Source organism: Alligator mississippiensis, chromosome 1, assembly GCF_030867095.1.
Source record: "Alligator mississippiensis isolate rAllMis1 chromosome 1, rAllMis1, whole genome shotgun sequence".
In the NCBI taxonomy this organism is placed as follows: Eukaryota; Metazoa; Chordata; order Crocodylia; family Alligatoridae; genus Alligator; species Alligator mississippiensis.
The window spans coordinates 79364205-79392035 of record NC_081824.1 but is presented as its reverse complement, the minus strand read 5'-3'; the positions used below and the strand labels follow the sequence as shown (position 1 = coordinate 79392035).

General features: G+C 42.7%; 2 long non-coding RNA genes across 2 annotated transcripts in view; one reads left to right on the top strand and one right to left on the bottom strand.

Moving 5' to 3' along the window:
* LOC109285425 (uncharacterized) overlaps window positions 1–27831 on the bottom strand; it is a 102954-nt gene that overhangs the window by 42175 nt on the left and 32948 nt on the right. The gene's annotated exons all lie outside the window — the stretch shown is intronic.
* LOC132252090 (uncharacterized) lies at window positions 1427–26899 on the top strand. The gene is made up of 4 exons (XR_009463831.1): window positions 1427–1517; window positions 3513–3669; window positions 21732–21875; window positions 22016–26899. It is a non-coding gene; the product is annotated as an uncharacterized LOC132252090 (long non-coding RNA).

Below are 27831 nucleotides of genomic sequence, written 5' to 3'. Positions count from 1 at the left end.
AAACAGTAAATATTGATTTTTTTTATTTTTTTTTTTAAGAGCAGCATAGCTGGGACAGGGACATCTTAGTGTTTGCTGTTTGTACAGCACTTGCTACAATAGAGTGTTAGGAGTTCGTATAAGGTAATGCAGTGCAAATAATAAATACAAGTTAGCAATGTTTTTTCCTTTTTTTTTTTTTTTATTCTGCATCTTTCAATAAGAGAGAAATGTAATGTATAGTAATTTTTCTGAGAAACCTTGTAATTTTGCTTTTGAAAGTAGGTAACATTATTGTGATATCCATGGTACCTACTGCATAAAATACCTCCTACTTAGGAAATGCTTGGGGAATATGGTGCATCCTGAAGCAATGCTTCATTTATATTTTTAAATTAAAAAGAAAAATTGTTGGCATTTCTTTTCACTAGCATCAATACCAATGCAATGATAGCTGAAAGCAGTAAAACCTTCTCACCAGTGAAATATGAAGCAGCTTAATATAGGTACTATTGTAGGTGACTTCTGGATGCATCCATCAAATTCAAGGCACAGTACAGTTAGAGTTTAGATGCATATAATGGTAAAAAGCAATTTTTGGAACATGTACAGGTAATGGGATGGATGTGTTCTATGCACAGTAAGCAGGAGCTGGTTGAGTAGGTCGATATAGTCTGATCCAGCATTTAATGAAGTCATTGGGAATCCTTCCATGGAGTTTAATATGACTTGAAACATTCTATGTAGGTTCTAGCAAAAAATGTTCTTCTGTGGAGTAGCTGCTATTCTTAAAACCACAAAGGGCTACACAGAACTTTAAGGAACATCCTTACACCTTCAGACAACTTGTATTACCAGAGCCTTCAGTTGCAGCATTTAGTGCTATTTATGTACCTCCTTTTTGCCTAAAAAGAGAGCTGGATTTGGGTGAGAAAAATATGATGTGCATCTTACCCAACAAAAATGAAAATTGCTTCTGTCTTTGCCCAGAGTCAGTGCATCTACATGTGCACTTTACTGTGGAGTTGACTAATTAGATCTGCAGTAAAGCATCAGTGTACATGTGCACACCTACTAAGACACAGTAAACTAATTAACTCCATGAATAGGATAGTACTGTCCAGGACAAATACAGTAAAATAATTACAGATGCTCAAATCCACATGTAGGCTATGACCAGGGTGGCTGGGGCACAAGGGTGCTACAGTGTGGGGGCTTCTTGCCACCCAGCCCCACACTGTAGCACCCTTGTGCCCCAACCAGCCTGTCACAGGGCACTAAGGTGCCTGCTACTGAGAGAGCTGGGAAGACTCCTCAGGTGCCGGTTGCTGAGGCAACTTGTGGGAAATAATGACCCACACCTGCCTAGCCAGCTGATGAGGAGGGGCAGGGCCTGGCTCCTATATAAACTGCAAGCAGGAGGCCAGGTGGCAGTTGCTATCCGGCAGCCAAGGAGGAGGGAGCTCTCAGCCACATTACAAAGGAGAGGCCTGAGGAAGGAGCTGCATCTGATACTGCAGAGAGGGAAAGGATCCCTGGTAGGATTGAACGTTGTTATGGCCAGGCGGCTTCTGTTTACATTGTAGCCAAGAGGCTTGTGTTTGTGTTTGCTATTTGTTAAACTGGTGGCTTGGGTGAGGCTATTAGGGGTTGGAGGAGGCCTCATAGGAGACTCACAGTAGAGTGGGGACCCCAGTGCCAGTAAGGGTGCAGCATTCGGGGTGCATAGACTCCAGCCCAGAGAAGGGCAGCATTGCAGAGAAGCCCCTGTGTGGGCATGGTGAGCCCCGAGAAGGGAGCATTACTGAGAAGCCCCTGTGTGGGCGTGGTGAGCCCCGGAGAAGGGAGCATTACTGAGAAGCCCCTGTGTGGGTGTGGTGAGCCCAGAGAAGGGCGGCATTACTGAGGAGGCCTGAGAAAAGGGTGCAGAGAGAGAGAGAGAGAGAGAGATGGGACTGCAGAGAGCCCGAGTGCCAAAGAGGGTATGGGGAGAGAGAGAGAGAGGGACAGAATAACGTTCGTTATATGTGCAAGGCTTGGGGCGTGGTATTGGGGTGGTAGGAGCCATGCATAGCCCATAAGGCTTGGGTACGGGGTCAGAACCTTATAGGAGAGACCCCAACATACCCGATAGGATCGGTAGTCTCCCGCTCACATACTAATACCATCAAGACATGGCAGACGAGATTAGAGCGGGATAGCAAAGGTCCAAGAGGACTCCAAGGACGCCCCATGTAAGGCGCAGATGATCCGGAAGATGGCGCTGGGGAGGGCTACCTGTCACACAGCCCCTCTTCAGCCTGTTGAGCTAGGGTGGAGCAGCCCTGGGCTAGGAGGAGGATACCCTGCCAACCAGGACTGCTCCACTCCAGTTCCAATTGCTGTGGCCCTGGGTGCACGTGAAGATGCTGAACTCAGGAGGCAGTTGACTGGTGCAAACTACACCGGAGGTTATTCAGGCACATTAATAGCATGTGTAGATGCACCCAGTGAGACCAAATGTTCTACTCTGGGGTTAGCGTAAAGAAAGATGGCAGGAGGGGATACTAGCTGTGCTAACAGGAAATGGGAAAGTGGATGGGGAATTTGTAGTTGAAGGGGAAATACTGGAAAAGTTTATAATGAAGCTGAGGGGAAAATGAGAATTTCTATGTCACACACAAATAAAAATTGTCCCGAGGCTATACACATAACATATTTTTTTGTTTGCATTCTTGAGTTTGTCCATCTAACTCTTAAACTGTAAGCTCTTCAACACAGGCTGCATATTTTGTGCTATGTTCCAATGATGCCTGGAACAAAAGGGCTCAAGTGCTGGGTCAGGCTTTGGATGCTAACAGAATGCAAATTATAGCAAAATGCATTGCATAACTAAAATAAACCTTTAAAACAGACATAACATTGCTAGGCCTTTTCACAGATTATCACAGCAGGTTTCACTATAATTATCATCTCTAATGATAAATGGATGTGTACTAGTCAATTGGACTATTCATGTGCTTAAAGATAGATATGTGTTTAACTACTTTGCTGAATTAGGGCTTAAATATGAAAAGACTGCCTAGTCTCTATAATTACAAAATAGGTTAAATTTTATATTTGAAATACATGTTCAGTGTTGATCATTAGTTCTTAATGCATTGTCTGATACAAATATAGGTTTCCTATATAAGGGACAGCTGCACTGTAAACCAGAACTAGCCCATGAGGTCTGCTGCCTCCTAGCACAAATCAAGCAAAAATAGGTTCTGAGATGACTACATGATGTTCCATATCAGAAGATGCCTAATCTTCTGGGGGCGAACCCCCTAGCCCACTAGGTCCACTGCCTCCCTGGGGCCTGCAACTGGGATGTTGCAGAGAGAATCCCTAGGCTTGTTCAGCCCTCCAACCATTACCCCATGCTTCTCATCCATGTGGGCATGAATGACACAGCCAGGAGTAATCTGGACTGGGCCATGTGACTACAGGGCTCTGGGGGCTAGGCTTAAGGAGTTGCGAGGTGCAGGTAGTTTTTTTCTCTGTGCTCTTAGTTGCAGGCCACAGACCTAGGAAGGAAGAATGCATCAAAGAAGTGAACCAATGACTCCAGTGGGGGTGCTGCTGAGAGGGCTTTGGTTTTTTTGACCACAGTGCACGCTTCAGAAAAAGGACTCCTGGAAAGGGACAGCATCCACCTCATGTGGAGGGGTAAGTCCCTGTTCTTGTCCAGGATGGCTGATCTTCTAGATAGGGCTTTAAACTAAGATCACCAGGGGATGGGGAAACACTGACTGGAGCACGCCAGGGGACCAGAACACTAGAAAGCTCTGAAGTTGGGGACACAAGGAGAGCCACTCTTGCAAGAGCTGGGGGAATAGTTCTCCCTCAGCATGACAGGAAATGGAGTGTCTCAATTGAAGGACTTGAATGATGGTACACTAATGCCAGGTGCATGGGGAACAAGCAGGAGGAGCTAGCCCTCCTACTCTCCAGTAGGCATTATGATCTAGTAGGGGTTACAGAGACCTGGTGGGACTCCTCACATGATTGGAACGTAGTCATAGAGGGCTACACCCTGCACAGAAGGGACTGCATAGGGAAGAAAGGTGATGTAGCTCTTTATGTGAGGGAGCAATATACCTTCTTGGAGGCTGATGTCAGATCCAAACAACAGCGGATCAAAACCCTCTGGGTCAATCTATGGTGGGGGCGGTGTGGAGGCACAATGAGGGAGACCTAACTGGAGGTATATACTACAGACCACCAAACCAGGGGAAGGATCTAAATCTGGAGTTGTCTTGAACTGTCAGAGGCTACATGTGCATGGGACATGGTTGTCATGTATAACTTCAATTATCCAGATATCTCTTGGGAGGAACACTTGGCTAAACTGAATCGATCAAGTTGCTTCTTGACCTGTATCAAAGAGCTCTGCCTGACTCGGGAGGTGCATGGGCCAACCAGAGGTGACAGTATCTTAGACTTGGTCTTGGCCAAAGGAAATGATATGATAAGCAGCTTTAAATATAGTGGGTAGCCTGTGTGAGAGCGACCACAAAACCATCACTTTCACTGTCTGTCACAAGCAGGCAAATCAGTTAGCAGGGTTGAAGTTCTGGACTTCAAAAAAGCAAATTTCAACAGGTTCAGTGCAATTGTAGGGGAAGTGCTATAGGACCAGGGACCAAAGGTGAAAGGAGTGCATGAAGAGTGGTCATTCTTCAAGGACACAATCCTCGAAGCACAAAAGAAGTCCATTCCTATGCAGAGGAAAGGTAGCAGAAGGGCTGGTAAGATCTCTTGGATTAAAAAGGATATCATGGTGCTCTTGAAAAAAGAGAGAGGAATACAAACAATGGAAGCTTGGCACAGTCCTCAAGGAGGACTATAGAGCAATGGCCCACACTTGTAGGAGGAGATTAAAAAGGCTGAGGCAGTGACTGAATTTAAACTAGCAATAGAAATAAAAAACAATAAGAAGTCCTTCTTTAGGTATGTAGGAAACTGAACTAAAACAAATGGAAGCATAGGGCCATTGCTTAACAACTCAAGACAGATAGTGACCGAGACTAAGAAGAAAACTGAATTACTGGATGACTACTTTGCTTCAGTATTTCACCAGACTAAGGGGAAAGTCATACTAGATAAGGTTCAGAATGGGCATGGTGGGAATGACCACTTTCCTACCGTTGACCTCGAGCTGGTGCGTGATCAGTTAGAAATCTAAAAGCCAGCAGGACAGGATGAACTTCATCCAAGAGTGCTGAAGGAGCTGGCCATAGTCATTGCAGGACCTCTGGTGAAACTCTTCCAAAACTCATGGCATTCAGAGGAGGTCCCTGAAGACTGGAAGAGGGCCAATGGTGTGCCCATCTTCAAGAAGGGGAGGAGAGAGAACCCAACCACCTATAGGCCAATTAGCCTAACTTCTATCCCAGGGAAAATCCTGGAAAAAATCATCAAGGAGTCTGTGTGATATGCTTGCAGAAGGTAGGATTCTGAATGACAGCCAGCATGGCTTTGTCATGGGCAGGTCTTGATTATCCATCTCAACTCCATCTACAGCCAGGTAACTTGCCACCTGGATAAGAGAGAGGAGGTCGCTAGACTTCCAAAAGGCCTTTGATCTGCTTTCCCATGTTCTCAATAGAAAACTAGAGGATTGCAGGCTTAACTGCTTGACAGTTAAGTGGTAGGAAGCTGGCTGCAGGGTAGGACCCAGAGAAGTCTAATGAACGTACTTGTGTCATCCTGGTGAAGTGACCAGTGGTGTCCCTTGGGGGTCTGTGATTGTTCCAGTGTTTTTCAACATCTTTATCAAGGATTTGGATGTAGGGATGAAGAGTTCACTGGCCAAGTTTCTGGATGACACCAATTTATGTGGGAGTGTGGTCACACTTGAAAATAGGCTGCAGATACAGGCAGACCTGGACAGGCTGGCAAGTTGGGAGGATCAGAACCAGACAAAATTCAACATTGAGAAGTGTAAAGTGCTCCATATGGGGACAAACAATCCCCAACATACTTACAGGCTTGGTGATGCCAAACTGAGTAGCACCGTGACTGAAAAGGACCTAGGGGTAATAATTGACCATAGCATGAACATGAGCCATCAGTGTGATGCTGTAGCCAGCAGGGCAAGCAATACTCTGGCATGTATCAACAAATGCATCTCAAACAAAACCAAGGAAGTGATTCTTCTGCTTTACTCAGCATTGGTGAGACTGCAGCTGGATTACTGTGTCCAGTTCTGGGCACCACACTTCAACAAGGATGTGGAAAAGCTTGAGAGAGTCCAGAGAAGAGACATCTGTATGACCAGAGACTTGCAAGGCAAGCCATACAAGGAAAGGCTGAGGGATTTGGGTCTCTTCAGTCAAAAAAAGAGAAGGCTGAGAGGGGACTTGGTAGCAGCTTACCGCTACATCGGGGGGGAATACATCAAGAGCTTGGCTTCCTCAGGGAACCCTTGAGGAAAACCAGGGTAATGGCCACAAACTCCTGGAAGACCATTTTAGGCTTAACACTAGGAAAAACTTCTTCACAATTAGGGTGTCCAGACTGGAATAAACTCCCTCCAGGGGTGGTGCAATCATCTACGCTAGAAATCTTCAAGAGGAGACTGGAAGGTCACCTCGCTGAGGCCACCTGACCCCACCTGTCTTCCCTGCCTAGTGCAGGGGGGCTGAACCCAATGATCTTGCAAAGCCCCTTTCAGTCCCTAACATCTGTGAATCCGTGAAACCTATGTAACATTAACTTTCTGTAGCATTCCTTTGTATATTATTCACAGCAGATGCAAAGGTTGTTTTTTGTTGTGTTTTTTTTTTTTTTTTTTCCTTTCATTCCTCTGGGCTTAGCTATCTGTCTCAAGTATTGTCCACTAAATGAATGAGCACTTTTTCCACTTGTTCCTTCAAGCAGGATGTTTAGTGTATAAGCCGCACTAGGAGAGTAGTAACTCCACATGAAAAGTTAATAAGTCAAATATAACTGCTAGCCAAAAGATTGCAGGCCACATCTAAATTGATGAACTAGGCACCTAAACAAGATTTAGGTGGAATTTAGGCTCCTAAATCACAAACAGCATTCTGAATCGACATGCTCCAGCAGCCACAAAATGCCTTATATGCCTGAATTCAGTAGATGCTTCTATTCTGGCCTGAAAAAAAATTGTTTGTTTCCTTAGCCTGAGGCACAGCAAGTAGAGAAGCAATCCAGTTCAAGCAGCCATGTGCCTAACCTATATAACAACCCAAAACAGAGCTGGGAAAAAAATTTCACTCTACATAAGTTCTTGGAAGGGTCTGATCCATTAGATCTCCTCAAGAACAGCTAATTCATGGCAACAACATGAAGTTCAGTACAAAGCACAGTAGCCACAGTTACTTTTATTTGAACATAAATATTATAGAGATGGTGTTCTCCTTTCGCATATCCTGATTGTTAGATCTTTCACCAAAGAAGTGAGAGACCAAGGCTCTAGGCTCTCCTCAGCCTGAGGGGATTAAAACTTTCTGAACCTTGCATTCTTTTCTTCAGAGCAGCCCAGTTTCAATAAGAGGCAATAAAAAGTGTTCCCCAACACTTTCTTTATTGCAGGGGGCAGTATTGTCAGAGAGATAAGGTGTGAGTTTCATGTTAACCAGGGTGTAGACTCAGGTCTCCCATTCCCAGGGTGAGTGCTATAATATAACTATTTGCCTGTTGCACAAAGGCACTGCAGGATCACCATAATGGTGTTTTGTTTTTTTTTTTCTCCAAGTGAAAAATGTATTTTATGCTCTGCTCTGTACTGAAATCAATATCGTCTGCATGCATTAGGCATCCAGTCTGGGTAACACCTCTCCTCTAGACATTCCAAATATCAGATGAAAAGAAGTACTAAATATACACCCTATATGAGTTGTGTACATTTTGAAGAGATGATGGAGTCTGGGGGCTGACTGGCTGGGCATCAGCTCTGCACAAAAGGACCTGAGGGTTACAGTGGACAATAAGCTGAATATAAGCGAACAGCATGCCCTTGTTGCCAAGAATGCTAATGGCATACTGGGATGCATTACTAGGAACATTGCTAGTAGATTGAGGGAAGTAATCCTTCCCCTCTATTCAGCACCGTTGAGGCCACATCTGTAGTACTGTGTCCAGATTTGGGGCCCCCGCTAAAGAAAGGATGTAGAGAAGTTGGGGAGAGTCCAGAGTAGGGCAACAAAAATGGTTATGGGTCTGGAGCTCATGACTTCTGAAGAGAGGCTGAGTGAAGTAGGCTTATTTAGTCTGGGAAAGAGTAGACTGAAGGGGGATTTAATAGCAGCTGTCCACTACCTGAAGTGTGGTTCCAAAAAGGATGGAGACAGACTTTTCTCAGTGGTGGCAGACAATAAAACAAGAAGCAATGGTCTCAAGTTGCAGCAAGGGAAGTTTGTTAAATATTAGGAAAAACTTTCTCACTAGGAGGGTGGTAAAATGCTTGAACAGGTTATCCAGAAAGGTTGTGAACTCTCCATCCTGGAAGGTTTTTAAGACCCAGATAGACAGAGCTTTGCCTGGGATGATCAAGTTGAGGATGGTCCTGCTTTGAGCAGGGTGTTGGACTAGATGGCCTCCTGAGATCCGTTTCAACCCATTTTTTTTTTTATTTATTTATTTTTTTTATTCAAGAAAAGTGAGGGGAAAAGAAGAGCTGGAAATTTCCAAGGGATGTCTTGTGTCTAATGAGGGGTGTCATGAGTCTGATAAAGTGTGCCTTGAAAAGGGTTGAGAACCAATGGTCTACATGACTCAAAGTTGATGTGGCCTGATGAACCTATTTCCAGGGTACTGAAGGAACTGTCACAGGAGATCTTGACCCTTTTGGAAATAGTATTTATGAAGTCATAGAGAAAGGTGAAGTACCAAAGGACTGGAAAGGGGTCAACCTCATGCCCCTCTTTAAAGAAGGCAAAAGTAGGACCCAGGGAACTATAGACAGGTTAGCTTCACCTGGATGCATGGAAAGTTACTAGACCATTTCAAAAGGAAGTCCATTTGTAAGCACATGGAGAAGGAAAGGCTTATCGCAAGCAGCTAGCATAGCTATATTATGAACAAATCATGCCAAACAAACTTAATCTCCTTCATCAAAATAACTAGCTAGGTGGATAAAGAGAATACAATGGTCATAGTGTATCTGGCCTTCTGCAAGGCTTTTGACAAAGTCCTACAAGACCTTCTCCTAAACAAACTGAATAAAATGTGAATTGGACAAAACTACTACAAAGTGGACAGACAACTGGCTCCAAGTGAGCTTCAGTCCAGAAAAACATTTGCTATACTTTGGGTAGCCTATAAGGTTCAAATCTACCCTACTTTCTATCTAATAGCACAAGTAAAGGGTAATTATAAATGGATTCATGTGAGAATGGCAGGAGATTGCAAGTGAAGTCACACAGGGGTCTGTCCTGCGCCCAGTTCAACATGTTTATTAACAATTTGGACACTGGAATAAAAAGCTTCTTGAGAAAATTTGAAGATGACACAAAATTTGAAAGGATTGTGAACATACTGGAGAACAGGAGAAGGTTCCTGACCGATTGTAAAGCTGTGCTGGAATTTACAGGATGAAATACAATGCTGACAAATGAAAGGTGTTGCACCGTGGTAAGAATAATCAATAACACAAATACAACACAGGTGACAACTGGCTGGGTGACAGCACTGCAGAGAAGGATCTAAGAGCCTTGGTGAATTATAAACTCAACAGACTGCAGTGTGATGTAGTTAATGTGATTTTTGGGCTTCATGGAAAAGAGCATTAGGTAAAAGATACAGGAGGCAATCTCATTGCTTGGTACTGGTTTGGCCTCATCTAGAGTATTGTGCGCAGTTTTGGGCTCCATCTTTTTAAAAGGATGGGGTGAAGTTAGAAACGGTCCCAAGGCAGATGGAAAAAATAATAAAAGGTTTGGAAGGCAGGCCTTATGAGGAAAGTATGAAGGAAGTAGGCATGTTCAGCTTGTCGAAAAGGCAATTTAAGAGGGAACATGATTATTAAGGTTGCCATAAAAGAGGAAGAACACCTTTTCCCATTTGCTGCAGAGAGCAGGACATGAACCAATGGCCTGAAGTAAGTTTAGATTGGCTATCAGGAAGAATAGATCGGCAGTGTTAGATAAGTGAAGTAATGGAATAGATTGCCTAAGAAAATCATGGAATCTCCATTATTGGAAGTGTTTGAGAAGAGGTTGGAACATTGGCCAGGGCTGATCTAGTAGCTATGCTTTTGCTTTACTATGGTAATTCACAGGCTCTGGGCTTGTCTGGTAGCCACGTGGAGTCAAGAAGGATTTTTTTTTTTTTTTTTTTTTTTTTTTTTTTTCCCTCTCCTGTTGTCAGGGTTTTTTGTTTTTTCCTGATTTCCTCAGAAGCACTGGGTGTTGGCAGCAGCCAGAGCTAGAGCTTTTGATTGCAGTGTGCCAGTGTTCCTGCTGGGGCTAAAACCTGGAGGTTTTTGCCTAGAGAACCTTGCCCCTCTAAGTCAGGCCAATTGCCACATTTGGGGTCTGAGAAGAGTTTTAGTCTGTGGTTAGATTGGTATGAACTATGTGCGTGTGTGCATGCACGTGCATTATGAGAAAGGGTTTTCCTTTCTCTGTAGCAGATGGTGTGATTCTCTTCCTTGAATCTCTTGATCAAGAGTATTTTAACAAGCTTTGCAGCAACAGGACCCTGGTTGCTATTATTCCCTGCTTTACCTGTGGGCAGGTTAAGTTTCTATGTCTTGTAGTTATGTGACGAGGTTGATGGTTCAGCTGTAGGTACAGGAAAGAGAATTTGTATGAGATGGTCTGGATGGGGATGATCTTACCTTCACCAGGCAGTTGAACTAGCTGACCTTCCAGCCCTACTTTTCCATGATTCTGTGATTTCACTATGCATGCACATGTCTACCCACTGCTGGACTCTTCAATCTGTCTACATCCTTTCTGTAGTGAGGGGACCAAAACTGGACACTGTACTCCAGATGTGGTCTCACGAGTGCTGAATAGCGGGGAAGAATCACTTCCCTTGATCTGCTAGCAATATTTCTAACAAAGGAAGCCCACTATGCCACTAGCCTTGTTCACAACAAGGGCACACTGTTGGCTCGTATTCAGCTTACAAATGGATTTTGTAATCTGAAGACCACCACAGGTCCGAATGGTTTTAACACTGGAAATTCCTGTGTGAAATCTCTGGGTTTAACTCTTGAATCATGTTTGCACAGTGCTAACAAGTCATGGAACCCCACATCTTTGAAATGATGTCAAAATACTCCAGGGTGCCACAGGACCCCAGTTAAGGATGACTGATTTAGATGCACCAAAAGCTGTCTGGCTGTTTATTTTGTTATCTTATCACTCGGCTTGTCTCCTTTCTTACCTAAATAAACCTTATTAGCTGACTGGTTATGACTTAATTCATTTCTGAAGACTGAGAGAAAGTACCTATTGAGCAGCTCCACTTTCTTTGCACCTTCTGTTAACGGTTTACCCTGGCTACTTAATGGTGGACCCACACTTTGCTTAGTCTTCCTTTTCTGGCCAAAATATAGTACCTTTTGTTTTTAACTTCCCTCACCAAATAAAGCTAACTTTTCATCTTTGCCTTCATGACTTTTTTTCCCCCTGAAAGTTCTTGCTACTTCCTGGTAGACTTCCTAGTTTCCTTGATGACTTGAATGTTTTTCCATTGCCTGTATGCTTTCCCTTTGCTTTTGAAGCATCCAAGAATCTACTTGTGCAGTCACATACATGTTTTGCCATTCCTCTTATGTTTCTATTACATTGGAATAGATTTTTGTTGGGCTTCCAATACTGTGGGCACCTTTTGGGTACCTTTTATCCTTCATCTTGTCTTTCCATGGCACCATGCATACTAACTTTTTGAAGCAATTGAAATCCATCTTTTTAAAACTCAGTATCTCAGATCTGTTGGTGAAAGTTCTAGCTCCAGTACTTCCTGAGCTCCCTTGCTGATTCTCTAGTTTTGACTCCTGGTTCTGACTCTGGTTTCCAACCCTAGTAGTTTCCTTGGAATTCCCTAATTCCAATTCTTTGCTCTTGATTTTGGTTCAACCTTTTAGCTCTGGCTCTTGACTTCTGACCTGAGAGATCCCTCCACTAACCCTGTCTCCTACTTCAGCTTCTAACCCCAGCTTGCTCTGACCTCAGCTAAGATTTCCAAATCTAGTTCTGAGACCAGACCCCAGTTCCCTGGGAAACAATACAGACTGCACCCATGCTTTGGGTGTCTAACCACTAGGCTAGAATGTCCATACACCAGTGCATAACAGTTGAGTCCTCTACTTTCTGGAATGCAAAGTTGTTTTCCACACAAGTTAGGAACTTGCTTGATTATTTTGTATTTAGCTGTATTATTTTTCCAGCAGATATCTAGCAAAATTGAAGTCTCCCATCAGTATCGTCTCAACTTTTAGCTAATTTTGTCATAGTCTTGAAGAGTGCCTCATCCTCCTTTTTTTCCTGACTTGGTGATCTATAATAAACCCTAACTGTACTGTACACTGGTGTTGTATCCTTCACTCAGATATGTTTTGATCTACTATGGTAATATCATAGTGATGTTGTAAGGATTTCTTTGGGTAATTTATTGGACCAACTGCATACTCAGGATAGAGATGGATATGCTTTAAAATGCAAGCCATTTTTCTTTAGGTCATCCTTCTTCCTGACCCAGGGAACAAGTATATGCATTTTTGACACATAAAGTGACACCACAAAATTTCCATCCAACCTGAAATGGATTGTAGTTCTCAATGCTGATGTTGCACTCATAAGAGCTGCCCTGCTGTGGAAGCCTGATCACCCAATCAGGACAATATGCCAAATGAGGGGGGAGTATTCCAAGAGCTAATGGGCTTTGGGAAGAATATCTTGCACAGGTGAGAGATTCAGATGTGCAGTCCACAAAAGCTGCACTGCCAGAGTTTGATTCCATTTCCATTGTGGCTGATTAAGCCATGATATGTCAGGACAACTATGTGCTACACATTTTATTTGTAGGTGGGAGCTGGACAGGTGGTGACCTGCCTATTTTTCAGACCGAGCCAGTCCACTTCAAGGCTGTCAGTTTTTCAACAGCTAAACAGGTAGTCATGAAAGATGTTTTCATCCCAGCTTAGCCTTTAACAAGATCTCAGCCTTCCTTTCTGACAATGCCAGGTATATATTTGAGGCTTTCACCAACGTGCTTTAGGGAACAAAGTCCAACTCTGTACGTGTTACCTGCAATGCACACATCCTGCCATTGGTGAGTGACATCTGGCACATGCAGTTCCATGATGTGGATAGCTTGGTGTCCTGTCTGAAGAAAGCCTTCAAATGCTGTCCTGGCCATGAGTTTCAGTACAAGGAGTCCATTGCCAATCAGTGTGAGGAACCACATGCTACTGTTCTGCTGCTACCTGAGTCTGTGCTCACCTGCTGGAATGGTTCTGTGCTGTCCAGTACCATGCCCCACACATCCAGTTTGTGACCAAAGAGCTGAACTTCACACCAAGTACACAGTACATGCTCCAGCCAAGGAGAAGGAAGACACTAAAGAGCAGGTGGCTTTTTGTGGCAGAAAATGCCACAACATTCATTGAGCTCCTCACCTGGTTTGAGGGCTGGCAGCCTTCCATCCACCAGGATCACAACAAAGTGATGCACTTACTGAGCTGGGTTGAAGCCCAGGCATCATTGCATGAACTTTCCAAGAGTTGAGGAGAAAACAAGCAAAGAAGGGAGGTGTTGAGGCAGTAGCTGCCAAGCTGCATCAATATTAGAGATACGATCCCTCCAATCCAACAAGCTTCATGTAACCGGCTGTCTTATTCCGTAGGGCAGTTCAAAATTTTTACCTGAACTACGTGGTTGTGCTGAGCTTTGATGCTCAGCTGCTCAAGTCCAGTCCTGGATGAGGGAAACAGAATAAGCTTATGTAAGCAGGGTCAAAGAGTGCCAGCAGCCTATGAACATAATTGTGTTCTGGGACTCTGTCAGGGAGTGGTTCCCAGAGCTATAGACGCTGGCAAAACAGTGCCTCGCAGTCCCTATGAATTCAGTGGATGCAGAGCACACCATCTCCATCTGTGGCCAAGTGTTCACTCCACAGAAACAGGCTATGCTGCCAGGAAATGTCAGCAGTTGCTCCATGCTCACTTTCAATTGTTAACATGGACTTTGCCTGAGGGTCAGTGTTCCATAAAAGTTAGCACTCAGTAAAAGTTGTTCTTTAATCAAGTCTATTTATTATGGTTTCATTAAGAATTCGAAGTGGTGAGGTTTGCTTAAAAGTTGTTGTTTAATAAGCGGTGAGCTTTACTTTCTGAAAACAGCTGCAGGAGAGCCTAGGTGCTGCTTCAATGGTAATCAGTGCCATGATGGGCTCCCTCAGCCACTCGGGTGTGGGAGAGCCCACCCTGAAAAACACCTGAATTTGGCTCCACTGCGCCTACAAGGAGCCCACTTTTCTCCCTACCGGAGCCTGAATTATAGTAGTTTCTATCTATCAGTGATGTGTATACACTGGAGTCAGAGAAAAGCAAAGACAGACACAGACCAGACACACACAAACACAACAGCCGTGCTAGCTGCAGAGATAATATATCCTTTAACCCTACTAATTATTCCCCTGTATGTGTAAGAACTACAGTGTGGGTACAAAATCACTGGAAGGTTATGTTCATCTTGCTCCTCACCATGGCCCTCAAAGTTTGTTATCAGTCACTGCTTCCTAGGATAGTGTCCCACATATTGTAAGTATGGGCTGCCACCTTTGTGACTTGACATATGAATTGGTGTATATAGCCCTACTGAAACACATCTTGCATAGTTATACCCCCTATCAAGACATCTAATCAGAGACCTGCTGCCTTCCTTATTTCACTATTTACCACTCCCCCAACCTTTGTGTTGCACACCAGTTTTATCAGTGATGCTTTTTTCTTCCAAGTCCTGGCTTAAAATATCTAAGATTTAGAAAGAGAGTCAAGAACTGAACCCTATGGAACCCTACTAGAAACACAGCCATTTGATAATGATTCCCCATTTACAAATCTGTTTGTAGCCAAAGTGTAACTCCAGATGTCACATTTATCCCAGATAAACCATTTTATCCCAGGACAAAAGGCAGTCATTCAGACATCCATGTCTCTTGTGCCAGGAAAATCCTAAAAGGGTTCATGGGATAAAAAGTAATATCAGTTTATCCCAGGGCATCACAAAGTGTGTCTGTGGTTATCCTGGGATAGTATAATTAAATTAATGACAGAAAAGTGGCAGTGCATTCAGATGATTGCTGAACCCTGATTAGAAGGGCACACCATTCCTAGAATATTTCTATTCTGAGATGAACACGAGCACAACTTTTCCCAGGACAAGTGCAACGTCTGTCCCCAGCCTTTGAGACTTACCAGTTTTAAGTGTGTTTAATGTGTTCCATTCTCGTTTCTTCATCAAAATGTGTGGGACCAACTCGGGTGTCTTGCAGATGTCTAATTATACTGTATGATATTAGTACCTTTATCAACCACATTTATAATCTCATTAAAAAAGATCAAGATAGTTTGACAAGATCTATTTTCCATAAATTCATGTTGATTGACATGAAATGTTACCTTCCTCTGGCTTTTTATAACCAGCAATCCAATTCTGTACTAGCAGTTCCATTATTTTGCTTGGGATAGATGTCAGACTGACAGGCTTGCAATTAGCTGGTGATCCTGTTTCCAGTTTTTAAATATTAGTATAAAATTAACTTTTCTTTCAATCTATGGAACTTTGCCTATATTCCTACACTTATTGAAAATCAACATTAATGGCTGGATAAACTTCTCTGCCAGCTCTTTTAAAACTCTTGGATACAAGTTATGCAGCCCTGTTGATTTCAAAACATCTAACTTCACTAGTTGTTTTTTTAACAACCTCTTGAAATACTGTTGGAATGGAAAATACTTCTTTATCATAAAATCATGTGACTATATCATTAGGCCTTGTCCTAAACTTTGAACAGAAATATTGCTGAACATTTTGCTTTGCTTTCATAATTGTTGATCATTCAAATACTTGTAGTTGTAAATCAATCTTATAATTAAAGCTGTTTCTAATGCACTTAAAAAAAATCTTATTATTTTTCTATAAATTTCATAGGCTTTTTCTTGTCCCTTTTTGCTTTCCTAATCAAATTTCTACACATCCCTGCTTTCCCTATGTATTTATTATGAACAACTTCAATTTTCCTTTTTGGTTAAAATATATTTTACTTTATTTTTTGTAGCTCATTTCACTTCTCATCTGAGTTGATTTTTTTTTTTTTTTTTTTTAAACCAGTGGAGTATTCAAGTTTAGTGTCTCACTTTAGCTGGTGTTGCCCATACTCCATCTTTTGCTAGTACTCATATACTTCCATTGTTCATGCAATGCCAGAACTCATTCTGTCAAATTCTCATGCCAATTTATTTCATGAAGAAGTACTTGCAAGGCTGGAAAGATGAATTGCAATGTTTCCTCAAACCAGTAATGTGGTTTCACTGGTAGTATAAACTTTCTGAGAGGCCAAAGGTAACTGCTGGAGCTCAGTCACTTTAATGTATTGTGTCCTGATGTGCTGTGCTCCCAAAATTCCCTACTACATTCCAGACTATTTGGAGCTGAAGTTGAAAAGCAGATAATCCCCCTCCTGATCGATACAGTTAACTATATCTGTCAGGATAATACGCTAAACAAATTAAAACTTCCCGTTCCTTAGCTTGAAGGTATTGGAATATATTAAGTGTTTTAATTATACATGCACAGTACATTTATGGCATATTCAATATAGGAGAAAATCTATCTCATGTCATACAAATTGAATCCTTTGCATTTGGTTATTTTCATCACATAAACTGATGCTGCCTGTCACGCACTTGTGTGCTGCCACATTCACCCCTTCTCTCCCCTCGTGTAAAAATGTTTTTTGTTCCACTGCCACAATGTCTATATCTTGAGATAAAATGTTGTGCTACTGCTGCCATGCAGCCTGTCACCTTAACTTAAGTGTTTCCCTATTGTGGCTCTCATCTCTTGACTACATCTTGGCAGCTGCTGGATCAGTCTTACAGAAATGAAGACAAGTACTCTGTGTTGGGTAAAAATGCTGGCAAGAACAAGGATGGAAATGGAGACACATCTATTTGTTTTTATTTTGGGGTTTTGTTTTGTTTTGTTTTCAAAAAGAGAGGTTTATGTATCAGGTCTATTGCTAATATAAGTAGTGCTGAAATGCCCATTTTAACTGATCAACAGCCTTAGGAACAGATCTAACAAAGATCAGCCACCTTTTTCACAATAGTCTAGTGATTAAAACACTCACCTGGGAAATGGGACATGTGGGTTGAGAGCCCTCCTATCACCCTTTTCAGTGACAGCGCTAAGGCTGGATTGAGAGCATCTCCCACATCCCTTTTGAAATCAAGCAATTGGTCAATAAGAAATGTAAGGTCAAAGTGCAAGGAGACCAGAAAAGAGGGAGCCTGACTGTAGCCTAATGACTACATGGACCAATTATGCACTTTTCATTAGACATTCATTGGATTTAACAGAAATAAGCCTGTCAGCAGGGACCAGAATCCCAGTTTCCTCTCCCAGCAAGATGGGCAATAACATAACGTTCCTTTTTGGTTTCTTTCTTCCACTACTCTGAGTCTTGCAATCCTGGTTTTCCAATAGCCCAGTTTCAACAAGTATGGCAGGGGTTGGCAATGTTTTTGGACAGAGTGCCAAAACACCCATAAGCTCTACTTGTAAGATGTTGGTGTGCCAGGGGCAGATGGTGGGGGAGCCACAAGGGGTGCAATCCTTGTTGTGGCAGCAAAGCACCAGCTCCTCTTCTGCCATCCTCCCAGACATGCATGTGCCAAGCAAAATGCCTTCACATGCCATGCTCTGCACCCATGCTGGGGGTTGCCTACCCTTGTAGTATGCCCTTGTATCTTTCATAGATTCTATAATTGTATAATCAGTGGCTTGAGTGGTATCTTTGGATATAAGAAATATGGGCTTGGCTGAGGAAATCTTAGAATCCACGTTTCATCACTTCCTAGCTGAGTGCTAAAACTACCAAGATATTAGGCAAAAGTTCTCCAACCCTCCCCAGTGTGTTTTGGAATGAAGCTGACTGCTTTATGCTGAAGTGAATGTGTAGATCACAGATGTTCAGAGTACTCCTAATAGATCAGACCTCTTTGGGAATTTAGGAGAAGTTTAGTCACAGCAAAAGAAAAGGAATTCTGCAAAGATCTTAATAGTCTAACATATTTGGAGGCTGCTTTGGCAAGGCCAATTTAGACCAGTCTTTGGAACTTAAGTATCTAAATTCCACCACCCAAAAATTTAAGCATTTACTGGAACTTATCTAGGTCAGAACCCAGGTCTTTACTTGGGCAACTTTATTCAAGGCAGATACTGACTGACATCAATAGGAGTTACAGCTAGAAAAGCAAAATAAAGTTGTTCAGAATTTAGTCATATTTGGTTATACTGATTGTTATAAGAATTTTACTTGAGGAAGAACTTCAGAATTTAAATCTGTGTTCGTAGTTCACTGGTTTATGCAACAGTGGGTGCGTCTATACATGCTATTAATGCAGCTGAATAAATTCCAGCACAGTTCATGCTGGACTTTATTGTTCCCAGGCACCATGTTTGCACATGTGCCCAGGATTGCAACAGATTGAGCAAAGTCAGAGCAGCCCTGGCTGGCAGGGGCCCTGGGGGTCAGCCTGCCAGCCTGGGGCTCAATATGCTGCAGAGAGGCTGGTTGGGGTATGAGGGTGCTTCACTATGGGGCTAGCTGGCAGGCGGCCTCTGCACTGTAACATCCTTGTACCCCAGGTATCCCCAACAGTGTCTACACATGCATTGCGGTGGAGTAAATAACTCTACCATAGGCAGCAGTATTATGGCAGCTAATTAGTTTACTTTATCCTAATAGCACTGTACATGTAGACAGTGACATTTTACTAGGGAGTTAATTAGTCAGCTCTGCAGTAAATGTCTCATGTAGACATGCCCAGTGAGGCTGTATTTTTTCCCTCTGGGCCTTTGCCTACTCTGTGTTCTGATAATTCCATGTGGGTTAGTTTAAGATGCCTGCTGTTAGGGAATAATTCCCCAGTTATTCCTTATTATATGCATGTGCTTATGGCATTGTGGCCCAAGTCACATCCAGGGTATGGACACATTAATTCTTGCAGCCCTTTCAAAAGGGGAAAGTTTCAAAGGACAATAGCTGGTATGTTCAAATTACTATTTGTGAATGAACTAAGAATGATTTATATGCAGTAAATTCACTCCAACTTTAACCCTGCATGAAAGAGTGTTAAAGGTGACACTAACCGAGGCACCAATGGAGAGCCAGAATGACAGGATGGAGCCAGGCCCAGAGTTCCTCTACATGCCCTGCACTTTTCCTGAGAAGCCATTCAGCCATATCTGTATGCCTCACTGAGAAGATAAAAGCCACAGCATCTTCTAAAAGTATGTATAGCACATCCACACGAAGAGCCTGTTCTTCCACATCTACTACAAGGCACACTTCACAGTACTTAAGCAGATAAAATCCCTCCAAAAGATATGCCAGAGCCCACCACAGTAAGGCCTACCAACCCAACCACTTCTCCATGCAGACTCCCACTCTGCATGCCAACTTCCTTTTGAAAGGGCTCCAAACATTCATGTGTCCAAACCCCCAGAGTGATCACCTGTTTCCTTCCTTTCAGCCACACCATAAGGTGCATTTGACCTTTCTGCAGAGAAAAAAAAAAAAAAGCATAGAAGACTACAAAAGATAAACTTGAGAAATTATATGCATATGACTGCCTAATACATAAGGAAAGAATGAAAAGTAAGATAAATCCAATCAAATAGCCTTGGTCTTATAGATACCTAATTGCAAAATAAGCCAACAAAAAACCAAAACAAAAAACAAAAAGTAAAACAAAAAACTCCAAGAATCGTTATATTGTAATGAATTTGCTATGTATCCGATTATCAAAAGAAGCATTCCAAATAAGAAAAGATCCAATTTCAGGTCTTTGGATCTGAGAAAAAAATTCCTTTGATTTATTCTGGGAAATTTCTTTAATTCAGCTAAATTCAAGGAGTTTTTTAATTCATTTGTTCAAAAAGGCAATCTCTGCAAGAAGCAGTCTTGAAGCATGGGAATGAATTTTGTACTCCATTTACAAAGAAATAGCCTTTTAGTATTGGATAAAGCTATGGATGGAGACTTCCTTAATCTTGCTGTGCTGGTTGTAGCTGAGGAATATTTGTGTAAATATTAACTGAGGTGAAGGACTTCCATTTTTTTTAAACTACCATGCAGAAAAAAAGAGATAATTGCTTAGGAAAAGGTATTTCACTTTAATGTTAAAAAAAAAATCTATTTGCTATTTGAAATTATAGAAGTCTGTAACCTAGACTGATCCTTTTACAGGGGAAGGCTTCAGCTCTGTGTGTGTGTTAAAATTTTTACATCATGCCTAGATTTGAGACATATAGCACAGAGGTGAATTTCACCCTCTGGATTTGGCAATGCTACTTGCTTTGAGGAAAAGTGAAAGCACTAGGAATGCACCCTTCCATGTTCCCATCCAGACCACTGAAGGATTCAAAAAGTTTCCTTTCTTTATGATTAACTGAACAAGAGCATAGAAAAGATGTAGCTCAGTTAGGAATAGAGCTCAATGCTCAGTAGTGTGATTTATCTACAAAACCATCCTCCAGCTAATCAGTATTGGTCCTAATTCACCATGTTTACAGATCGGACTGGTGTGTCCTGTCAGCTTTGGGTGGCAAGCAGTGTGTTTATATCTACAATTACTTCATGAGATGTTGCTAGGCAGAAAGTCAAAATCAAAGCCTGGTAGTCCATCATGCTAACATGATTAATTTGTGCTGGTTTCCATAGCTAGTGGCACCAAAAAGAGCAATATTGGTAGCATGACATCCAGCTGCCTTTGACTTTGCAGCCCAAACAAGCAGGTTTGCACCTTTAATTAGGGGCAGCTTTTGGCACAAGTGGGGAGGGAGGACTAAATTCATGCCCCTGGATCCATTACAAGGACTCACAACACAGTTTCAGAACACCTGCCTTTTTTTTTTTAAGATACGGCGTTCATTTTGGTTGATAGAATTTATATACGAGATGTGAAAACTGCAAACATATTTATTGCACTCTTTCCTTTTCTAGTCATATTAATGGGTGCACATACTCAATGTGATTGCATGCTGTATCTATCAATTTGTATATACGAAAGACGTGTTCTTTTCTATTAACCACCTTGAAGAAAACTTATTTGCAAACAAGAAGCCTTTTTTGTACCATAATGAATCTATTTTATCCCTGTTGAACGTATGCTGAAAAATGTCCATTGTTATTATATTGAAAATCAGTGCCAAATATATATATTTTTTATTAAAATACAACATTTCCTTGTAATGCTGCAGACACTGTTTGGGTTTTCTCTGAGGGGGAGGTGGGAAACAGCACAGAAAAATACTGATTTAGCAGAAGGAGGGGCAGAGAATTTGTTTAAAGGGGATAGGAGCTAAATGTAAAAAATGCACCTGCCACTTCTACACTGCAATAATTAAGGTAGCATGGGTGATAAATGTTAATGTATTTTAAATCTACCCTTGACTGTTTTCATTCCAGGTTTTGGGGTTTATTTGGTAAGGATTTTTTTGTTTGTTTTGCCTTTGCAGGGACATGCACATCTAGCTGCTTCTGTCTCAGAAACATGCCAGGCTGAGGTGGCAATGAGTTGCTCACCCCACTCTACCTCAGTGAACCCACCCCCGCAGTCTATTGGCAATGCTGCTCTTCCTGGCAGGTAGCAAACATGCACTGTAAGTCGTTTCCCTTGATATTTTATTCCATATCTTCAGTTTGTTGCTAATTAAATGCTTCAGTGATGTATAGTTAAATAACAACTGCTTCAGTTTTTATGTGAAACAAACAATTTTTATGAGTTTATATAATTTTCCAGATGCCAGAAAAAGAAATTCAAAAGAAACACTTCACTGGAGACTGCCAGATGATAACAAGAGTACACTGAGGTTCAACTACACTTTACCATGTGAACATGCTTGGGATTGAGGAGGGTTAATATGATACACAAAGACTTTCCTTTGACACACCTACACACCAGTGTGAGAGTGCTCCACCACCACACTCCTCTATTCTGTAGTCTTCTTTTTTTCTGTCAACTTCTTGTGTAACAGTGAGGGATGGTAGGGACTGATTAGTTACTGAAGAACTCACTCAAGAATGAGAAAAATGAGAGAAAGAAGTATCTACTGCCTATACAAGAAGACCAGAGATATGATAGAGCTTGTTTGCATCACACAAACCAGAAAATGTGGAAGTGAAAGTGTATGAGAAATGAGAAAGAACAAGTCATAGATAATACAAACCAGAGTGGCCAATCTGTGGCACTGGCTGAACACCACTTTTTGGATTGGATCACATCCAAGGAGCCTCTGAAGACTTTAAAAAAATCCCCCTTCCTCACCTTCTTGCTCTGAGGCATGCCCTCTCCCCTACCAACTGTTCAGAGGCACATCCTCTCCTCTCCCCTTTCCCCCATCTCCCACCTGCTGCTACTGCTTTCCCTGCTGTCCCAGAGCTGGGAAAGCTTCAAATCTGGTGTGACAGTTTAGTCAGGACATAGGCAGCCCAGTCTGATGGTAGGCCCTGAAGGGGAACAAGGAGGTCAGCTAGGTTGGAGTATTGGTGACCAGGGTATCAGGTCAGGGTCGGAATCAGAGGAGCAGGGAATGTGGGACAAGGCTCCAGGACATCCAAGAGGGAGATCTGAGAGACATAGTCATCCAAGGGGAAAGGCAAGGTCAGAAGCCAGGAGAGTCAGAGCTAGGTGCTGAGTTCTAGGGAAGATTCAAAAGCAGGATCAGAAAAAGACAAATCCAAGTCAAGAGCCAGGAGAACCAGGGAGCAGTAAATGTGAGGCTTGCCAAAACAGACTGAGGCTGTTGTTAAGGCAGACCAGCAGCCTGAGCCTACAGGTGTGCATAAAAGGACTGAGTCTCTTTCTCTGAACTGGAGTAATGGCATTAGCCTGGGATCAAGGTCAGGTGTGGAAGCTCAAGAGCTTGGCCCAGCTTGGCCTAACTGATCAGAGGCCCTGACAGCCAGTCCTGTGCTCTAGCCACACTGCTGAGGGGTGGGCTCAGCTGGGGACAATGACAGCAGCAGCATCAATAAGAAAGGGTAGTTTCCCCTTCCTGCATCTGCTTCCACAGGGACTGGGTAGGGTTGTGGAACCCTCCCTACAACCCTTTCCACTACTACCACTGCCTGTGTCCCAGCTGATCTAGTCACCTCCTAGCTCAACTGGAATGGGAAAGAAGAACTTTAAAGCTTTCCCTGCCTTAGGACAGCTAGGAAAGCAGTGGCAACAGGCAGGGGAATGGAGGAAGGGGAGGAAAAGGGATGTGCCACTGAGCAGGAAGGGGAAGGGAAGGTTCTTACCTGCTTTAGGGACTTAACAAAGTCTCCAGTGGCTTCAGGTTTGGTCTGCCCACATCCAGGATGGGAAGGGAGGAGATTAGGAGTAGCAGTGCAGCCTCCCCTGCAGTGTGGGTAGCTGTTCCGACATCCCCCTTCACCAAATCCTGGATCCGCTCCTTAGCAAGCTGTGTGCGCGCCATGTGGCAGATGGGGCAGGAAGCACAGAATTACAAAGGGAAGGAATCAGAAATCAGAGCAGCAGAGCGGTCAGGGGCCACAGGGAAAGGAGCAGAAAGCATAGCAGCAAATAAGGCAGGGACCAGAGATCAGAGAACAAAGTGATGTATCAGGCAGGGTATTGGATTAGCACTTGAGGATGCTAATGTGTGGCACACTTACCATAAAGGTTTACCCCCATTGGTATAAACTGACCTGTTGCTGACGTAGTCTAAGGAAAGGGACAGGATGAGCATTGGCCCAGATTGGAACAAGAACAGGATGTGGAATGTTAAAGAGAAATGCTTATGGATAGGGATCTAGTCTATACTATACCGTGTAGACATACTTTTATTTACATATTTCTACAACATTCTGGCCAGCCTAAATGCTAACATTAGGCTATGTCTACATAGAAAACTAGACAAGGTCCAGAGTGCTGTCCTTAGGCACATACTGCTCTGAAGGGCTGCTTCTTAAATAAGAATCAGTGTAGATGTGTTAATATGGTACAACAGGGGTTTGAAAAAATATGGCCCTTGGGCCAGATCTGGCCTGCCAAGAGATTTTCTCTGGACCATGATGGGTCCCTTGGTAAGGGGACAGCCTGAGCTGTGGTGCAGTCCTGCTGCCCCCGGCCACACAGTAGGGTTGGAGTGGTGTGGCAGCTAGACTCATTTTCCAGCAGCCCTGAAGGTGATGGCTCCTTCCAGCTACCACTACCACTGGATCTGGCCCTGCTGCCCAAGCACCCCAGCCCATCTACCCTGCATCCACTACTAGGGGCAGGACCTTTGTGTGCAGGGTGTACAGCCAGGTGGATGAGATGGAGCCACAGGCACACAGGAAGCGGTGTCCAGGAGTGGGATGGATGGATTGGGCCAGGATCAGGGGCCAGGATTGCATGGCCATGACATCATGGGCCTTCAGCATGGAGCAGAGTCCAAATCCACTGCCTACCCATCCCTGCAACAGGTAGTGGTTCTGCAGGCTGGGACATTCAGGGAGTGGATCAGAAGTCTGGCCCTGAGCTATCACCATCCCAAGATCTCAGACACAGCTCCCTATCTTTCCATGGACCCATTCTGTCCACCTGGCTGCATGCCCTTCCTATATGGGTCCTGGCTGGCCTCCATGGAAACCCCAATACCATGGGGCAGTGAGATCATGGGGTCAGAACCCAAGGCAAAGCTGTGATCCACTCCCTACATGCTCCTGACCATGGAACTAGTGTCTGTCACAGGGGAGTGTGGGTAGTGGATCATGGCTCTGCCCCAGACCCCAGCTCTACACTGTCACAGCCCTGCAATCCCAGCCACATACTCACCTGCCAATCCTAGTCCCAGTTGCCACTCCTCACCCACCCACAGCCCCATCCCAGCTGCCCAGCCTCATAGCAGAGTCAGTTAGGGAATTTTGTTGAGCTGGGACGGGGTGGGGAGGGAAGAAGAGAGGGTGCTGAATTGTCCCATGACAGTTCACTAAAACTTCCTAAGTGGCCCTCCAGCCCAAATAATTGCCCACCCCAGACCAGGTTGATTAGTTAGACCATTTCTAGCACCCAGAGGCATAACCAGTGTGGAAAGACTGGGGCAAAAGCCCTAGGTGCCAACTTAGAGGCTGGGGCAGAAGATAATGGTACCCATTGCAGCCACATGATCACGCCAATGACACAGCGGCAAATAAAAGTCACTAATGCCCCTGTACATGGCAGCTGCTGTAAGTGCTGGCCCTGTCATTATGCCTTTGCTAGCACCAAACTGATTCTCTTGCTGGTTTTGGAAATAGCTCCCTGCAGCAGGACACCATGCTTGATGACAACATTTGGGAACATGGTAAGTTAAGCATGTGACATGGGTCATGGCCCTGATCATGGAATGGTTTGCACTAATGCTGAACCCTATGAATCCTGCAAATTTCATTAGTTTCATTGAGATGTTGCATAGATAAGAAACACGGAAAATTTGGAGAGTCCATAGTAAATGTGTTTGGCAACCTCAGCAAATATATCAGGCACTCTATTTCTATTAATTAAAAAACCCTATTCTTCTCCTGCAGCATCATGAGAAAACTTATAATGCTCTTACTTAACTTAATGTACCCTGGGACAATATTCCTAACAATATCTTTACTACATATTTAATAGACAGTATAGAAAGTCAATAAGATTGTTCCAACAGGAGATTTTATAATAAATAAGGAGGCTATGTTAATGCTGCCTATGTCAGTTGAAATGACAGAGTGATTCTGTGGAGCAGTGGGAAACTGGCTGTACCTCTTAAATATTCATTTTTATATTTAACTATTATGTTCATGTATACAGTTTTGGACCTGTAGATCTTAAAGCCCTTTCAATGTAAACATCATTATGCACATTGTATAGATGGAGAAACTGCAAAGTGAAGTGGTTTGCTCAAATCAGCCAACAGCGAAGTTGGGTATAGAATGGAAGTCTCCTGAGTCTCACTCTGGTAGTCTATCCTCTAGGCCATATTGCTGTCCATTCCCTAAAACTTTCATTAATTTTCTGTAGTTTTAGGACAGGAATTGAGTTAAACTCAACCAAAATTCATTTTCTGCCACAGTTGTTTTGAATGGTATTATTGGTTTCTGATTATTAGAAAAAAAATGTTCATTGTCCAAAATATGATGAAGGATGGAATGTTATAGAGATCTGAAAGTTCAACTTACTCAGAAAAAGAATTTAAAACAATAAGGAGAGAGAAAAAGAGAGAGAGAGAGAGAGAAGGTAATTGGTATTTTTAGAACTTGTTCTTCCAAGACCTGGACCATTATACTCTGAAGTACATGGGCTGGGTTTTAGATCAGGCTTTTATTCAAACATTGGCAGACTTCTTAAAGGTTACTGTGTTCAGACTGTATGTTTATAGCATATGTGGGATCCATGGAATCTTCGTAGACATAGAGCTGGATAGACCTGAATAGGATGAATAGTTGCAATACAGACATTGGACTACTTCCACAGCTTTTAGAAATTTGTGAACCTCTCATGATTTCAATAACACTTTGAGGTTTTATATCAAGTGAAAATGTGGCACTTATTTTTAGACTAATAAATTGTATTGCTATATAGCTTGATGTGTCAGTCACTTTTCTACTAAATAAAAATATTTACAGTAGCATTCACAGTAAAGCATTCCTATTCAGGTTTTTTTTTTTGTTTTTTTTTTTTTGTTTTTTTCATTTTGAGGAATGTAAAGCTTATTAAAAGAAAAGTTTGTTCTTTCTCTTTTTGCCTGTTAATGCCTAGCACGCTTATTTGTGCCTAGTTATGACATATAGCATTACTCTGTTCTTGTTCCTGTTTTTAGTGCTCAGGGCACTATAATTTCCATTCATAGCAGGGATGTAAAATTTATTGTTTGTATTTATAGAGTTAACAGCAGCTGACTTTGTCATATATATTTTTCTAAGCTTCTCAGGTCTTGAGTCATCAAAATCACCCAGGGAGAGATTTACAGTAAATCAGAGCAGGCATTCTCAGTACTTGCTTTTTCCTTATAACTGTATGGTATAAGTCTTGTTTAAATGTGCTGCTGGAGGTAATTTCAGTGTTGGTATATTTAGTTTCTTTTATATTTTCAGCACTGTTGATAAAATAAAAGATCCCCCATGCACAATAAACTTGTATTTTCAGCACTTTGAAGTGAAACATAGTGCTTACAGCCACTCCAGTCTCTTTGGTTTAAAGGATATTATATGTTATTCTGTGACTTAAGGCTAAGGAGAACTTGGCCCAATCTACTAAGGCTGTGCATTTAGAAAATCTGGTCCAATTCTGTTTTCATTTACATTGGTATAAATCTTAAATAACACCACTGACTTCAATGAAACTACTCCAGATTTACATTAGTGTTAAGAATATCAGACTTTGACTTTCTAATTTCTTTCTTGCCCTAAGTGCATTATGCCTGTAGTTAAGGATTAAAACATTTTTGCATGGTTAACATAAGAGAAAGGCAAGTTCAGGATCAATTTTCAGCAATGACATGTTTTTTTTCCCTGTGCTTGGCAGAGCAGATGGGAAGAGCATGAACAGGGCATGAAGTTCAACCATGTCTGGATGAAAACATTAGAGACAGGCTGCAAGATAGCTGA